Here is a 6000-nt window from a genome sequence, read left to right as displayed (position 1 = left end):
TTGGAACAAAGTTCAGTTTTGCAAGAGCAACAGAGTTCTGGAGATGGACTATGGTGATGGTGGCATGATAATGTGAATGTACTTAATACTAACAATCTCTATCACTTCCCTGCCTTTTGGCTAAGATGAAGTGTAATACTAATAATCTCTACACTTCAAAGCGGTTAAAAATGTAAATTTTAAGTTATATTTGATGGAAATTCTTTTAATTCTAGAAACTATATACTTTTTAAAAAAGGACAGTCCACAAAGATGTGCGAGGCATTCCCAAGTAGTCTAACATATTTACATTTGGAGTCATAGAAAGAAAAAAGAAAGGAAACATGTATTTGCTGATTTTTTACAGTTTGGTAAAAGGCATGAACTGATGAAACTTAGAATCCCAGTGAAAATCCAAAGATTGTTTTAGTTTCGATTATTTTTCCTTTGCTCTTTGTTCTCTTTTGTATATATTTTGGATATGAATCCTTTGGTATCCGCTGCACTGAATATGTAGTCTCCTATAATCTGTTTTTTGGTTTTGTTTTATATTTTTATGATATTTTTTTCAAAAGTGTTAAATTTCAAAGTAGCAAAATTGTTCAATTTTCATTAGTTTTGGTAAATAACTTGGTTGTCTTTATGATTTAAAAATATCCTTTCATGTTCTAAATGTAAGTTATTTTCATAAATAGGCTTCTACAGTATTCTCTCTCATCTCCTTACAGAACTTCAATGCCATATGTACAGATATCTTGTATTATCTACATTTTTCATTCTTCTGCCACAATGTTTTTTCCAAGCTTCAATCCAACATTTTCAACTAACATCTAACTCACACTCCTGCATATTAACTCTTCATATTTGTCTGATCTGCTATTACATACAGCTGCAGAAATCTAAATATCACTAACGTTATGTTCCTTTCGTTTGGATCATACAAACTTTCCTTTGTATCATTTTTATAGTTTCCTTTTTCTGCTTAATTCTCAATTTTTCATCTAATTTCTTGATAAAGTTAATCAATTATTCTACTATCTTTATCTATTCACTTCATTATCTGAATCTCCCATAGGCCTATTTCTGTCATATTTTTACTCTCTTATTTATTTATTTATTTATTTATTTATTTATTTATTTATTTATTTATTTATTTATTTTTGTTTCCAGGTATGCATTTTTTAAATTGAAAGTTAGATGTCTATCAAATTGGGGAAACAATATAAAGTGTTATATAGTGCTACCTTCTCCCAGAAACAGTTTCCTGTTCTGGCACAAGTTGAGATAAGAATACACTACTATGGTGAAATTCATATTGAAATTTGTATGGTGAAATTCATATTTTGGGTTACATCATTATTAGTGCTTATGTAGTTCTGGCCTAATCCTTTCCGGTGGCAATTCTTGGACAGCAACAACTGAAGCCTACGTGTTTACCAGATATTTTAGTCTTCAGTTGAGTCTCTGTCCCCTTAGTTCCTTAATACTGTTGAGCTTAGCCCCTTAGCCACTACTTTTTTATGTTTATTTTTTTATTTTGAGAGAGAGAGAAAGAGCACAAGTGGGGGAGACGCAGAAAGAGATAGAGAGGCAAGGAGGGAGGGAGCGAGGGAGGGCGGGGGGAAGAGAGGAAGAGGGAGAGAGAGGGAGAGAGAGGGAGAGAGAGGGAGAGAGAGGGAGAGAGAGGGAGAGAGAGGGAGAGAGAGAGGGAGAGAGAGAGGGAGAGAGAGAGAGAGAGGGAGAGAGAGGGAGAGAGAGGGAGAGAGAGAGAGAGGGAGAGAGAGGGAGAGAGAGAGAGAGAGAGGGGGGAGAGAGAGAGGGGGAGAGAGAGAGAGAGAGAGAGAGAGAGAGAGAGAGAGAGAGAGAGAGAATCCCAAGCATGCTCTGCACTGTCAGCACAGAGCCCAATGTGGGGCTCGAACTCATGAACCGTGAAATCATGACCTGAGCTGAAATCAAGAGTTGGGAGTTGAACTGACTGAGCCACCCAGGTGCCCCAGCCACTATTTCTTAATCAGTAAATATCTTAGGAGAAATGCAGGGAAACAAGCTGGTCTCATTTCTTGCACTGTGCTATTCATTATGATTTTGTACACTCTAGTTTCTGAAGCCTGGATACATATAATTGCAATTTATCTACTATGTAGTTTTTCTTGGATAGTATAACAGTATTATGTATATGTATATGGCTACAGATGTTACACAAAAAGTATAAATTACAGCATATACACGTTTCTTTTCTAATTTTTTAAAATGTTTATTTATATTTTGAGAGAGAGCGAGAGCTTGTGCTCATGAGCAGGGGAGGGGCAGAGAGAGAGAAGGACAGAGGATCTGAAGTGGGCTCTGTGCTGACAGCAGCAAGACCGATGTAAAGTTCAAACTCACTACCTGTGAGATGGTGACCTGAGCCAAAGTCAAACACTCAACCAACTAAGCCACCTAGGTGCCCAGCATATACGTGTTTTTACACTAGAATATATATATATATATATATATATATACGTATATATATATATATGTATATATATATGATATATATATACATATATATGATATATGTATGTATATATATCATATATATATATGTATATATATGATATATATACATACATATATATATGATATATGTATGTATATATCTCATATATAAGCTTAGTTTGGATACTGTGTACTCTATACTCATATAGTATACAGTGTATTGCATGTAATACATTTACATGTATATACCACATTTTTAAGTGTGTATTACACTATATTTAATATTTTGCCCACCTTGTTTTAGATGTTTTCATATATCACTTATATTTTGCCATGTCTCTGCTTGGATGTTATATGCTTTTTTCTTTTCTTTTTTTTTTTTTTTTTTCAAACGCATACATATTAAATCCTATCTCTTCTTAGGGCTTTTAGTGCTTTTTATATGTCCCTTCCCAAAGTTTCCAGTGTTATTTTCCACTGATTCTAGCCATGGCTCTCTTGCTGTTCCTCATGTATACTCATGATTTCTCATGTTGGTCTCATTATCTACAAGTTCCTTGCCTAGCTCTTATTCCACCATGCAATCAATGTATAATAATTTGGGGAACCTGGGTGGCTCAGTCTGTTAAGTGGCTGACTTTGGCTCAGGTCATGAACTCATGGCTCATGGGTTTCAGCCCCACATCAGTCTCTGTGCTGACAGCTCAGAGCCTGGAGCCTGCTTCAGATTCTGTGTCTCCTCTGTGTCTCTGCCCCTCCCCTGCTCACAATCTGTCTCTCTCAAAAATAAGTAAACATTAAAAATTATAATAATTTATTTTGTTACCTGTGTATTATCTTGGAAGAGACAAGAAAGCATCATTTATTTTTTTTATCTATTCTTCTCTCTCTTTTTTTTTTACTCTTTAAAGGAACTAGTCTGAGGCCAACTCCATAATCAGATAATCGTTTCTCTAAATTTGTATGTATCAAAGCTTGTTTTACTTTTCATATTAACATTTAATGAGGAATTATTTTCTAGAAGATATGGTAGGCACAAAGGTGGAAAGATGAGGGAGATATGAAACTTTTTAAAAGAAAATTATTCCTAGAGTCTAGTGTAGAGACCAAATTATTGTTGGCTAAAAGACTTCTCTCACTTCTCAGAGAGCCTAGAAATGAACTGGCTAGTCTCCAGCTGATATTAGCCCTGAAATGCAAAATTCCTAATACAACTGACCTCTTCAAGCAGTATGTTCACCTTGCCAATGAGGCAATATGCTCAACCATGTGAGGTCTTCTCATTTAAATTTATACAATAATGTTTGGGTGACCCTGCCACCCTTCGACTTCCACCTTAATCAGTGAAGTAAAATATGACATTTGCTTGGATCATTCTACGTAGAGGATAAGGGCTCAGGAGACCATGTGCGCTTTGCTGATCCTCTGTTTGCAACCCCCCCCCCCCCCGCAACCCTGCATTATTGATGTACTGTGCTATGGTGGTATTTGCATCCCCTCCGTGTACGTACTACATGTGTTTTGATTCCAGGCATAACATTTCAGTTCTCAAGAACTTAATTTTCCAACCTGTTATCTAAATTATATCTAAATTTATATACTAATTTATACAAGATTTCTCATCCAGCTCTTCTATCCTGGCTTTTTGAGTTCAGCATGTTACCACCCTCATACTTTGTATCATGTGAAAAATGAGGGACTGGACAAGTGGGATTTCATTTTGAAAAACTGTATCAGTTTATTTCATCTGAGTTTCATTTGAATGACTGTCTTTGTTATTTGAACACACTGTTTCCTTTGGAGTTACAGAAGTGACATTTTTTTAAACATTTACAAGGGAATATTTCATATAGTAATGCCTTTAGTGGATGATCTACCAGGAATTTGTTGTGAATGTGCAATTCTAATTCTTAAATGACAAATGCTAAAATGAATTAAGTATCTGTGTGAAGTGCTTCTTCTAGACTTAAGTTTTAAAAAAAAGAGGCTATCCCCAAATTCTTCCAGGTTTCGGATGGCATTATTCTCTTTACTCAACATAGTATACTCAACGTAGTATACATATTCCACATATAGAAACTCAACATAGTATACATATTCCATACAATAAAAACATTTTACAATCAAGCCAAAAAATGACATAGCAAATTTTTGATGGACATTATTTGATAAGTTAAAAATCCTTGAAATATCAGATGCTAGCTAATATGACAACTGACCTTTAGTTATAATACCAGAAATGGGATACTATAAAGATATCCACGTTCATTTTCTTCTATTGAGGTTATTAGGAAGAACTTGTTTTGAATATTTACTAGGAAAGAGCCCTGACTATGTTATATATCTAATAACAAAGCATATAGGTTTTTTTTTTGTTTTGCTTCTATATATTAATCCACATCATCCACTAGCTGTAGGAAGCAATGAAACCAAACTTTCTTAATAACATGAAATTTACCACTATCTTTCAGATGACCTATGTGTTTCCTTTAACATATCCCTAAAGAATTAGAAGTGTCTTTTACTTAAAAACTTAGGTAAGAGAATTACATGCCAAACATTCCATGAAAAGTTCTTCCCTCTTGCCTGAAGAATAGTATCGAGGCACTTTTACCTGGATATCCAGTGTTCTTTGATGTCAACCAATGTAATGTTCTAGCCTCAGCCCGGCACACAGACAGAGCATGTCCGAAATTGAACTTCCTGTCTTCCCCATCTGTAATAAAAACTTTGCTCTCTCTTTTCTACTTATCTCACCTAGTCACTATCTAGTAACCTGAGTCAAAAAATCTATACACAATGACAAATTCTCTTTTCTGTCTCCAGTTATTCACCAACTCCATGCTACCTCCTTCACCTTTTTTATGTTATTCTTAGCACCTTTTTTACTGATTCTTTTCTTTTTAATTTTGTTTAATGTTTATTTATTTTTGAGAGAGAGAGAGAGACAGAGTGCAATCAGGGAAGGGGCAGAGAGAGAGGGAGACACCGAATCTGAAGCAGGCTCTAGGCTCTGAGCTGTCAGCACAGAGCTCCATACAGGGCTCAGACTCATGAACTGTGAGATCATGACCTGAGCTGAAGTTGGACGCTTAGCCGACTGAGCCACCCAGGCACCCCTTTACTGATTCTTGATAGTATTCCATCATCCATGATCAACACTATTATGAAATCATGCTCATTCCTTTCTCCTAACCAGTTCTCATGCAAACCATTTTCTATTTATTTATTTTGAGAGAGAGAGGGAGAGACAGAGAGAGAGAGAGAGAGAGAGACAGAGAGAGAGAGAGAGAGAGAGAGTGTGTGTGTGTGTGTGTGTGAGCAGGGGGAGGAGCAGAGAGAGAGGGAGAGAGGGACTCCTAAGCAGGCTCCCTGCTGTCAGTGCAGAGCCCGATGTGGGGCTCAATCTCACAAACCATGAAATTTTTTTTTTTTAATGTTTGTTTACTTTTGAGAGAGAGAGAGAGAGAGAGAGAGAGAGCGAGCGCGCGCAGGGGAGGAGCAGAGAGAGAGAGGAAGACACAGAATCCGAAGCAGACT

The sequence above is a fragment of the Panthera tigris genome, chromosome A3, assembly GCF_018350195.1.
Source record: "Panthera tigris isolate Pti1 chromosome A3, P.tigris_Pti1_mat1.1, whole genome shotgun sequence".
Lineage (NCBI taxonomy): Eukaryota > Metazoa > Chordata > Mammalia > Carnivora > Felidae > Panthera > Panthera tigris.
Note: the sequence above shows the minus strand (reverse complement) of the source record.